Consider the following 12,541-nt stretch of genomic DNA (forward strand, 5'->3'; position numbering starts at 1 on the left):
GGTTTGTCTGCACCTTCCCCTTTGTCCAGCTTAGTCCACCCACGCAGGGGCTGATCAGTAAGCATGGGGAGATACAGGTGGTTCTTGAGGGTCCGTTTGTCCATCGGCTCCTTGCAGGCAAGAGCTGCACCTACCCTTTGCCTTCTTGTTCCTCCAGCATGCTCCCCCTAGCCCCGCCCCTGAACGCCTTGGCTTTTTTCTTCTTTCCACATCTTTCTTGTCCTCTCTGTCTCTGATTCTCTCTCTATTATGGTATAGTTATAGATGTGACTGGTTAAAATTCATGAAAAGCCCTGACTTCGTGGTCTGTTTCTGTCCGGGGATAGTTGCTTGATGAGAGAGAAGCAGAGGTTATCTACCTTCATGCTCCTGGCTGACCCTGTCAGGATAAGCCCTTGAGTAAATGAAGAAGGGACACCTCTGCCGAAGGCATTTCACTCCCCTGTCAGGGCTGCTCAGGGAGCGGTGACAGAACTGGCCCTGCAGCCTAGGAACACACTGTCTCCCTCTGCTGTCAGACCAGTGTCCTCTGCAGTGGGGTCTGCGCCAAACCTCCTCGGGGGACTCTTCCTGACAGTCTGCCTGTCCAGCTACCGCTTGGGCTTTGACAGATGGCCTGGGAGAGGTTTGGACGTCTAAGTTCATCCTTTTATTAAGTGCTTTTTATTTAAGTATAGAAATCCTCAAGCTGTATTTTTGAAGTCAGTCTTGGTTAAAGCAGGTGACACTCTCTGCTAATCCTTCTCTGCCTTCCCGCTACTGGCATGAAGTATCAGTGACATTGGAATTATTTTCAGAGTTGCCTTTAAGCCCCATAAAGACAAACTTTGGAAGGTGATGCTGGCCTAGAGACAGTTGCTGCTGCTCCCTCAGCCTCAGACCAGGCTGAGGAGTTCATCACACTTCTTTCTTAACTTGTTATCTTGAAATAATTTTAGACTTACAGACAATTTGCAAAAATAGCAAATAGCACAGAGAATTCCTGTGTACTTTTCACCCAGCTTCCTCTAGTGTTAACTTCTTACATAAGCACAATTTATCAAAACTGAGAAAGGAATATTGGTAATTTGAAACCGAATTAGAGGTTTGTTTTTGTTTGTTTGTTTGTTTGTTTGTTTTTGTCTTTTTTTTTTTGTCTTTTTTTTTTTGTTGTTGTTGTTGTTGTTGCTATTTCTTGGGCCGCTCCCGCGGCATATGGAGGTTCCCAGGCTAGGGGTTGAATCGGAGCTGTAGCCACCGGCCTACGCCAGAGCCACAGCAACGCGGGATCCGAGCCGAGTCTGCAACCTACACCACAGCTCACGGCAACGCCGGATCGTTAACCCACTGAGCAAGGGCAGGGACCGAACCCGCAACCTCATGGTTCCTAGTCGGATTCGTTAACCACTGCGCCACGACGGGAACTCCTGTTTGTTTTTTTGGATTTCAGCAACCTTTCCATGAATGTTCCTTTCTTTTCTTTTTTGTCTTTTTTTTTTTTTTTTTTTAAAGGCCACAGCTGTGACCTACACCACAGCTCAGGCAACACCAGATCCTTAACCCACTGAGTGAGGCCAGGGATCAAACCTGCATCCTCATGGGTACCAGTCATATTCATTTCTGCTGAGCCACGATGGGAACTCCTCTATGAACATTATTTTCTATTCCAGGATACCATTTTTAGGGTCCCACGTGGCATTTAGTTGTGATGTCTCTGTAATCTACTCCAGTGTGTGACATCCTTACTCAGGCCTTGCCTTTCATGACATCAACATTTTTTCTTTTTGTCCACACCTACAGCTTGCAGAAATTGCTGGGCCAGGGATCGAACCCAAACCATAGCAGTGACCTGAGCAGCAGGAATGGCCATGCTGAATCCTTAACCTGCTGAGTTCCATGGCATCGCCACCATGACCTCAACACTTTTGGAGTGTCAGTTATTTTTTAAAACCAAGGATCAGCCAACATTTTCTGTCAAGGATCAGATAGTAAATGGTTTTGGCTTTGTAGGTAGTATCGTCTCTGTTGTAAATCCTCAGCTTTACAGTTGTAACCCCAAAGCAGCCTTAGAGGATATGTACATGAATGAGCTTGACTGTGGTCCGGTGTAACTTCATTTATAAAAATAGGCAAAAGTCTAGATTTGCCCTCAGGTTGAAGTTTACTTGAGTTTGATGTGTTATCATGATCAGATTGAGATTGTGCATTTTTAGGAGTTCCCATCGAGGCTCACTGGGTTAAGGACTTGACGTAGTCTTCATGAGGATGTGTGTTTGATCCCTGGCCTCGCTCAGTGGGTTAAGGATCTGGCATTGCCACAAGCTGCAGCATAGGTCACAGGTGTGGCTCGGATCCAGTATTGCTGTGGCTGTGACGGAGAGCTCAGATGTAGCTCCTATTTTGATCCCTAGCCTGGGAACTTCCATATGGTGCAGATGTGACCCTAAAAAGACACACACACACACACACACACACACACACACACACACACACACACACACACACACACACACTATGAATATGTTGAGTCACCTTTCTAAAATAGGAGAAGCTCGGTGTTCCCGTTTTGGCACGGCGGAAATAAAATAGGAGAAACTCCTTATTTTTCCCTGTTAAAAATTTTTATTCCTTTAGTAACTATATGAAAGATTAGGTGAATGGTGGTGAGGGTGGCTCTTCCATTTTTGTTGGTCCTATAGATGATTTCAGAAAATGTTATTTACTTGGTGCTCTTTGGTCACTGATGATGGAAGAAAGAAAAATCAAGGCATATCCTGTGACTAGGAACAGGGTTCTATTCCTCACTTTGAAAGGTTTTTTTTAGCTAATTAATTTTGGAAAAAGTGAGTAAATTAACTCAGATTTTAAAGAAATTCACAGAAGGGATGCTTCTACTGTATCAGTTTTTTGTTTTTGTTTTTTAACTCAGAAAGGAAAGAATTTCTATTTGCTCAAGACATTGTTGGAGCCATGGGAAGGAAATAAATTTGGGAGATTCTGATTTGTCCTGGACAGAAATCACTAAAAGACAGAGCCTCAGAAACTGCAGCTTAATTCCTATCTTCTTTAGAAAGTTGTATGCTCCAGAGCCCTGGGGAAGTTCAGACAGGTTCCTGCTCGTACTGAGAAAATGCATACAAAATTCTGGCATGCACTTTCTCCCTAAGTTGTTCATTCTGTCTGATTATAGGATTGGATAAAAAGCCAAGATATTACGGCTGTAAAAAAGTTTACAAAAGGGAATCATTTTTCATCATGTGTTCTTATCACTGTCTGTGAGGGAACCTAATAGTCACATAGGTGAGCTGGATGTAGACCTCCTGAAGCTTAGGGCCACTGAAACAATCACTCCCCCCCAAATAATGTGAGGGAGACAGTAGACTTATGGTGACATCTGTGAATCTTGGGAAGTGAATAGATTCACACTCTCTAGCGCGGGTTTCTGGATCTGCCTCTCAGTCTGTGATGAAGTACAGACTAGGTCTGCTCTTTTTAAAATGAGGTGATTGGATCAGCAGGTTTGGGAAAGATGTTGTGTGGGCCACTCCTGGCCTTTCTGGGGTTTGGGATAACAGTGGAAGCTCAGCACTTTTGCATGCGACCTTATGGATTCATTGTCCTCTTGTCCTTGGCGGGCCTGTCAAAGAGAAGTTATTTCAAAAGCCTATCGCTGATTGTACATTTCATTCCATCAAGCGCTCAGTGCATTTCACGTAACTGCTGGAGGCGGCTGAGATAAGAGTGGAAAAGTGCCTTGTGCCCTTCTGAGCGGTGGGTGATCTATTTTCGACTTGGAGTCTGGTGACAAACCTGTCTTCTGTCAGGTCAAACTCGCAGGGACTTTCTTGTTTTCTGTTCTTCTGTTGACAGCTGTGTCCGTGTGCAGAATGGTCATAGGGTAGCTGGATGATAGCACTGGCATTTGAACACCTAGATAGTAAGGGGTGATGGAATGTATCTTTCTTTTCTATTTTGGTTAGCAAGTCTCCAGTCATCCACGGTGAGAGTGAAGACGTGAGGGGAGCCCTCCGGGAGGGTGGGCAGGAAAAGACATCCCCCTTCTGGTTTATTCTAAACCAGAGAGAGATGTTTCTACCACTGGTGGATTTAGTGCCTAGAAAGGGAATGGCTGGAAGGAAAATGGAAAAGATTGGATTTGAGGTAGCTTTGGGTGGTGGGGAGAGGGGATAGAGGTGGGATGAAAGTGATGAAAAAGGCAGGGCTTTTTTTTTTTTTTTTGCATGCTGTGTAAAACATAAATGAAAACTCATGCACTAAAAATGGCATTTTTAGAATACTTTTACATAAGATTTTGTTTTAAAAACAATGGTGCAGGCTGATATGATGGGAACACTTTTATTTATTTATTTATTTACTTACTTACTTACTTACTCATTTCATTTTTGGCCGCCCCACAGCATATGGAGCTCCTGGGCCAGCGCTCAGATCCCTGAGCGGCAGTTGCGACCTAAGCTGCAGCTGCAGTGATGCCAGTTCCTTAACCCACTGTGCTGGGCCAGGATCCAGTCTGCGTTCCAGCATTCCCAAGAGGCCAACAATCTTGTTGTGCCACAGCGGGAACTCCGGGATCACTTTTAAATCCTCCACTGCACTTTAATGTAAATGTGCATTTGGCCTTTATGGCGGTTGGTTTGGATGCTGTCTGAATTCCTGTAGCCTTGTATCCACATTTATTAGCCATGGAGTTAAATCAAAGATCTTTACTCATCTGTAAAACATCAGGCCTGCCTGCCACCTCCCAGGGCTATTAAAGGGTCCATGACACAGAGCTATAGTTGTCAAGCTCTTTAGATATTTTGTAAAACCTGCAATAGAAACTAGGGGTCTCCTGCCCAGACTGGCTTTCCGCTGTTTATAGTAACTAGTGAGCCTTCCCTTCACCCCTCCTTTATTTAGGGTCACGGCTCCCTTTGAGACTCTGATGTATGGGCCTCCTTTCCAGAAACAAACAAACACACACACACACACACACACACTATTTAGCATTGGTGTCAGGGGTTCACAGGCTGAAGCCCAGCTGAAAACCTCTGATTGGACTGTGGTTTTTTTTCATGGAAATCATAATTCGATTTGAGAAAACTAGCTTTTTACAGATGCCTGGCGTTTGGCATTTTCTGCATCTATGTGTCTTTCTAAATCATTGATTTTTTTTTTTCCCAGGGGAAGAAATCATTACATTATGTCCTTAGTACAAGCTCCATGCTTTTTCTAGGACTAACTTTTTCTAGGACTGTCCCAGGTCAGTTGCATACAGCAAGATTGTAAATTATCAACAGCAAGATTGTATTATGCACTGAAGGAAAAGCTGAGTCATATGGTACCAACTGGGAAAGTAGCAAGATATTAAAAGTATATAAATCAAAGACCCCCAAATGGTGCTTCCTTTCCACCCTTAAACTGTCAGAGTTAACTAGAGCCTTTTTTTTTTTTTTTTTAACTGACGAGCCCAATCAATGTGATTTAAGTCATCCATGATATATTTATAGTCAAATGATTAAGTTGGATGAAGTGACAAAACACTTAAATCATGTTTATGGTCATTGATGGTTTTACACATTATTAGAAAGAAGCATAGTTACACCAAATTAGCCAGGGATATCTGATCCAGACATCAGTTCGGTAATTTCATGGGAAAAAATAAATCTAAATGAGCAAAAAATGTTTTGGTATTAACTCCAATGCGATGATATTACAAGTTTCCTCAGTTAATTAGTAACACATTGTAGGACAAATGTTTGAAACTAAAATCTCATATTTTTGCATAACAGAAAGAATCCTGCACTAGGAGCGATTTGGGAGTCTTAGCTCTCCCACTCCATTGCTGTGTGACTTTGGGCAGCTCACTTCACCACTCTGGAGCTGTGAGATGCAGGAAATGGGACTATGTATCTTCAGTGAGAGATTTCTGGGCAATGTTGACATTTTGTGACTTTAAATTTAATTCTGTGATTGCTGTTTTTGGAAAAAAAAAAAAAGAAAAGCCCTGTTAACATTTAACATACACACAGAAAAGTGGCCAGATCATACGTGCATAGCTCATTGAATTTTCACACTTCTAACCAGCCATGGATTAAGAGATAAACTGTTAATGTTATCAACATTCTAGAAACCACCCTTGTTGTCTCTGGGCCTTGCTACTCCTTTTTTTTTTTTTTTTTTTTTTGTCTTTTTGTCTTTTCTAGGGCTGCTTCCTGCGGCATATGGATGTTCCCAGGCTAGGGGTTGAATCGGAGCTATAGCCACCGGCCTACACCAGAGCCACAGCAATGCGGGATCCGAGCCACCTCTGCGACCCACTCCACAGCTCACGGCAACGCCAGATCCTTAACCCACTGAGCAAGGTTAGGGATCGAACCCGCAACCTCATGGTTCCTAGTTGGATTCACTGTGCAGTGACGGGAACTCTCTCGCTACTCCTAAATGTAGGGGAAAAGAGAGGGAGAGAGAGAAAAAAATTTTTTTTGAGGTGGTAACAATTTTTAGAAATTTGGAAGTCGAACATGAGAAGTCAAAACCTTATTCACTGGGAATCCTATTAACCCAGTTCAGAATCCACGATCTGCTATTTTGAAATTTGAATAGCTCTGAAAATTGAAAGCTGTTAGGGAAATTATTTGGCAACACAGTTACCGGAAAGGATGGTGGCTGTTTGTGGTCTTTTTTTTTTTTTTTTTTTCTTTTTGTCTCTTTGCCTTTTCTAGGGCCGCTCCCGCAGCATATGGAGATTCCCAGGCTAGGGGTCGAATTGGAGCTATAGCCACTGGCCTACGCCAGAGCCACGGCAACATGGGATCCGAGCCACATCTGCGACCTACACCACAGCTCACCACGGCAACACCGGATCCTTAACCCGCTGAGCAGGGCCAGGGATCGAAACCGCAACCTCATGGTTCCTAGTCGGATTCGTTAGCCACTGTGCCACGACAGGAACTCCCCGTTTGTGGTCTTTATTTACTATGCGTGGTGTGACTGGTTATGCATCTTGGTGAAGAAGTGTTCATGTGTTTAGTAGTGAACTGCTGCCTGGACCCTACTAGGGTTTCATGTGCAGCACATGTGTCATGTTTCTTCTTGAAATCAAATTGATTCTGAATTCTAAAATAAATCTGACTCCGAGGTTTTTGGATGAGGGAATTGTGGTTTCAAACCACAGCATAATTATTTATAAGAGTGGACACCTCAACTTTTTTATTGCTTAGATTTACGTGATTTTTACCTGAAAAGTAAATAGCTGCGGATCTAGTTAACTACCTGGTGCGTTATTGGACTTTCTCCTCCATCACTTCATTTTTTAAAAATAAACTTTTATTTTGGAATAGTTTTAGATTTCATAAAAAAGCTGCAAAGATCCTGCAGAGAGTTCCTCTGTGTAACCCAGCTTCGCCTAGCATTACCAGTTTACACTTAAAACTAAGAAATTAACATTGGGTATAATACTATTGAGTAAATCATGTTAAGATTTCCCCAGTTTTCCCGTTAATGTCTTTTTTTCTGTTCCAGGATCCAGTCTGGAATCCTACATGGCATTTGTTGTCATGTGCCTCTGGTTTCTTCCAGTTTGTGACAGTTTCTCAGTCTTTCCTTATTTTTCATAACCTTGGCAGCTTTGAAGAATACTGGTCAGATATTTTGTAGAATGTCTTTTAGGCATTTGTTTATTTAAATTAAAATTTTAAATTAAATTTTTATTGTGTTTCCATTGTGACTCAGCAGTTAACCAACCCAACTAGCATCCATGAGGACTCAAGTTTGATCCCTGGCCTTGCTTGGTAGGGTAAGGACCCGGAATTGCCTTGAGCTGTGTGGTGTATGTCGCAGATGTGGCTTGGATCCCGCATTGCTGTGGCTGTGGCATAGGCTGGCAGCTTCAGCTCCAATTCAGCGCCTAGCCTGGGAACCTCCATATGCCACTGGTGCCGCCCTAAGAAGATAAAAGACAAAAAAAAAAAATTTTTTTTTTGTAAGCCTCTTAAAATGAAACTTTATATTTTGAAATCATTGTAGATTCCCATACAGTTGCATTAAATAACACAGAGAGACACTTTACCCAGTTTTCCCCAATGGTAACATCTTGGAAACTACAGTCCAGTATCAACAACCAAGCTATCGATATTGATACAGTTGACATACACTGTTTCCACCCCTGCAAGGAGATGTCCTCCAGTCCAACTCTTGGACCCTTGTGGTTCACTGTGTGTTGACTGAGGTCTCCTATGAGACAGGCTGTGCTGGAGTCCTGGGGAGATGGGGGTAAACAAGAGACAAACCTGCTCTCTTGGAGCTTAGCTTCTGGGAGGCAGACATGAACAGGGAAGCATATGCGGAGATAGTAGGATGGCAGCTAATCAGTGCTATGTAGAAAAATGAAGAGATTCTGGACTCAGAGGGAGGAAATCCAGAATTCCAGTTTCTCTTGAGAATGGAGCACCCTGGTCACTTTGGGCGGGAGCCTCTGAGCAGCTGCTTGCTTTTGACAGGGTAGCTGTTTAAGCTGTGTTTCACATTAAAACAATTTTAACACCCCACTTGTTGGAAATCCTTGGTGTTGGTCTGTGCTGTCAGTGCGTTTTTCAGTATCGGAGGAATTTAGGTGAAATTCCATGAAGAGCCTTGCTTCCATTGCTTCTCATCTGGCCTCGCAGTGATGGCATTTTGTGCATTTAGTGCAACAAACAGTATGTAAACCCTCTTATGGTGTTTTTATTTCTTAGTATTCTTGGTACCTGCAGAAGCTGTGACATGATCAAGAGGAGGGGGGAGGGTTCCGAATTACAAATATTTAGAATGGGCTTTTCATCTGATTGTCAAATTGTGTCACTCATAAAAGAGGTTTTGTCATTTTAAGTGTTTCCAGATGGTGCATATTAAAAAGTACTTAAATGGGGCTTTCAGATCAATATACTGAATGATGTCAGTTATTTTACAACCCTGGAAATGAATTATTTCAGATGAACAACTAAAGCCATTTTTTTTAATGTGCTTAAATATCCATAACATAACCATTTTTAAGTGTACAATTCAGTGGCATTTTATATGTTTGTAATGTATACTATCTACACTGTTTTCCTGGACTTTTTCATCATCCTTAATAGAAACTCTGAACCCATTAAACAATAACTTGCCATTCCTTCCTTCCTTTCTCCAGCCCCTGGCAACCTCTAGTCTGCTTTCTGTCTCTATGAAATTGCCTATTTTAGGTTATCTCATATAAATGGAATCATACAGTATTGTCCGTTTGTGTCTGGCTTATTTCACCTCGTACAGTGTTTTCAGGGTTCATCCATATTGTAGCATGTATCAGAATTTCATTCCATCTTATGGCTGAATAATGTTCCATCGTATGTGTGCATTGTATGTGCTTTGTTTATCCATTAATCTGTTGGTGGACACATGGATTGTTTTCCCCTTTTGGTTATTATGAATAATACTGCCATGACTGTTGGTGTAAAAGCATTTGCTTGAGCTCCTGCTTTCAGTTCTTCTGGGTATATACTGAGCAATGGAATTGCTGGATCATATGATAATTCCATGGTTAGGTTTTTGAGGAACTGCCAAACTGTTTTCTGCAGTGGCTATTTTACATTCCCATGAATGAACAAGGGTTCCAGTTTTTCCACACCATCAAAAATGCTTTTTGTTTTGCTTGTTGGCTTGCTTGTTTTTATTATGGCCATCCCAGTGAGTATGAAATGATATTTCATTATTATTATTATTTTTGGGAACTTCCATCTGCAGCATATGGAAGTTCCCAGGCTAGGGGTTGAATCAGAGCTGCAGCTATCAGCCTTACACCACAGCCACAGCAACCCCAGATCCAAGCAGCAATGCTGGATCCTTAACCTACTTATTGAAGCCAGGGATCAAATCCATATCCTTATGGATACTAATCAGGTTCTTAACCTGCTGAGTCACAATGGGAACTCCCTCATTATGGCTTTGATTTGCATTTCTCTAATGACTAATGATGTTGAGCATCTTTTCACTCGTTGGCCATCCATGTATCTTCTTTGGGGAAATGTCTATTCAAGTCCTTATGCCTTTGTCCGTTTTTGATTGGGTTGTTTGTTTTTGTTGTTCAATTATAGGATTTCTTTATATATTCTGCAGACTGACCACTTATCAGACATATGATTTTCATATATTTTCTCTCATTCTGTGGGTTTTCTCTTCATTTTCTTGATGATGTCCTTCAATGCACAAAATTTAAAATTTTTGAAGCATAATTATCTTTTTTTCTTTTGTTGCTTATACTTTTGGTGTCATATCCAAGAAATCATTGCCAAATTCAGTGTCATAAAGCTTTTCCGTATGTTTTCCTTTACGAGTTTTATAGTTTTAGCTCTTAAGTTTGGACCTTTCATCCATTTTGAGTTAATTTTTTGTATGTTGTCTAAGGTAAGGTCCAACTTCATTCTTTTGCATGTGGATATCCAGTTTTCCCAGCAACATTTGTTGAAAAGATGGCCTTTCCCCCATTTATGTGAGTTTTTCCCTGGGCTCTCTGTTTTGTTCCATATATAGCTGTCCTTTTGCCATTACCACACTATTTTGAATATTATAGCTTTGTAGTAAGTTTTGAAATCAGAAAGTGTTAGTCTGCCAATTTTTGGCTCTTTAGGGTCCCTCGAGGTTCCATATGAATTTTACAATGGATTTTTCTACTTCTATCAGAAATTTCATTGGTATTTTGTTAGACATCACATTGACTCTATAGATCACTTTGGGTAGCATTGGCATAGTATTGACTTCTTAACTATTAAGTTTTCCAGTCCATGAGCATGGGATGTCTATTTATTTATGTCTTTTTAAATTTCTTTCTGCAGTGCTTTGTAGTTTTCAGTGTACAAACCTTTCACCTTTGTTGTTTATTCCTAAGTATCTGATTCTTTTTGATGCTGTTGTAAATTGAATTGTTTTAATAATTTCCTTTATGATTTGTTCATTGCTACTGTACAGAAATGAAAATTATTTCATGTGTTGATTTTTTTATCATGCAGCTTTGCTTGAATTATTGATTTATTCATGGACTATTTAGTGTTTTCTATAGAAGATTATGCTGTTTGTAAACAGAAATAACTTTACATTTTCCTTTCCAATATGAGTGCCTTTTATATCTTTTTCTTGGCTAATTGCTCAGGCCAGAACTTCCAGTACTATGTTAAATATAAATGGTAAAAGCAGGCATCCTTGTCTTGTTCCTGATCTTAGGGAAAATGTTCAGCCTTTCACTATTATGTTGTTAGTTATGGGTTTTTCAGAAAAGCTTTTCTCATGTTGAGGAAGTTTTCTTCTATTAATAGTTTATTGAGTGTTTTTATCATTAAAGGGTGCTGAATTTTGTTAAATGATTTTTCTGCATCAATTGAGATGATCATGTGTTGTTTTTTTTTCTTTTGTTAATGTGATATATTGATTGACTTTTGTATGATGAACCATTCTTATATTCTAGGAATAAATCCCATTTGGTCATGGTGTATAATTTTTTTTATTATGCTGCTGAATTCAGTTTGCTAGTATTTTACTGAGGAGTTTACATCGATATTCATAAAGAATATTGATCTGGAGCTCCCATCATGGCTTAGCGGAAACGAATCCGACTAGGAACAATGAGGTTTCACGTTTGATTCCTGGCTTTGCTCAGTGGATTAAGGATCTGGCATTGCCATGAGCTGTGGTGTAGGTCACAGACGTGGCTTGGATCTGAAGTTGCTGTGGCTGTGCCATAGGCCAGCAGCTCTGATTGGACCCCTCACCTGTGAACCTCCACATGCTGCAGGTTTGACCCTAAAAAGCAAAAATAAAATAAAATAAAATAAAATAAAAAAGATATTCATCTGTAGTTTTCTTGTAGTATCATTGTCTGGTTTTGTTATCAGGGTTATGCTAGCCTCATAGGATGAATTGGGAAGTGTTCTCTCCTTATCATTTTTTTTGGCCATGCCTGTGGCATGTAGAGGTTCCAAGGCCAGGTATCAAATGTGTGCCACAGTAATGACCTGAGCCACAGCAGTGACAATACCAGATCCTTAATTGCTAGGCCACCAGGGAACTCTCTCATCATTTATTTGGGAAGAGTTTGAGAAAGATTGATGTTAGTTCTTTAAATGATTGGTAGAATTCACCAATGAAGTTATTTCATTCTAGGATTTTCTTTGTTGGGAGGTTTTATTTTATTTTATTTTATTTATTTTGTTCGGTTTTTTATTTTGCTTTTTTTTAAGGGCCTCACCCATAGCATATGGAGGTTCTCAGGCTAGGGGTCAAATCAGAGCTGCAGCTACCAGCCTAAGCCACAGCCACAGCAATGCAGGATCCTTAACCCACTAAGCAAGGCCAGGGATCAAACCTGTGTCCTCTTGGATGCTAGTCAGATTCATTAATCGCTGAGCCATGATGGGAACTCCTGTTGGGAGGTTTTAGATTAATAATTCAATCTCCTGCTTGTTATAGGTCTTCTTAGATTTTCTCTTTCTTCATGGGTCAGTTTTGGCAAAATGTGTGCTGCTAGGCATTTTTCCATCTCAATTATGACCATTTAAAA

At 40.9% G+C, this 12,541-nt stretch overlaps 1 protein-coding gene across 10 annotated transcripts in view; it reads left to right on the plus strand.

Annotated features, from left to right (window-relative positions):
- RBM20 (RNA binding motif protein 20) overlaps positions 1-12,541 on the plus strand; it is a 243,283-nt gene that overhangs the window by 75,820 nt on the left and 154,922 nt on the right. The window contains exon 1 of one of the 10 annotated variants that reach the window (XM_084994249.1): positions 3,529-3,750. The exons of 7 other annotated variants lie outside the window; for them this stretch is intronic. The gene's annotated coding sequence lies outside the window, so the exon portion shown is untranslated. Of the gene's footprint in view, positions 1-3,528; positions 3,751-8,271; positions 8,676-12,541 lie in introns of those variants that run through there. 2 more of the 10 variants (XM_084994261.1, XM_084994258.1) reach the window with 2 other exon arrangements.

This window comes from Sus scrofa, chromosome 14, assembly GCF_054392235.1.
Source record: "Sus scrofa isolate SSC_HxYL_T2T_F1_AM1 chromosome 14, Sscrofa_HxYL_maternal_Yorkshire_Landrace_v2.0, whole genome shotgun sequence".
Classification (NCBI taxonomy): domain Eukaryota; kingdom Metazoa; phylum Chordata; class Mammalia; order Artiodactyla; family Suidae; genus Sus; species Sus scrofa.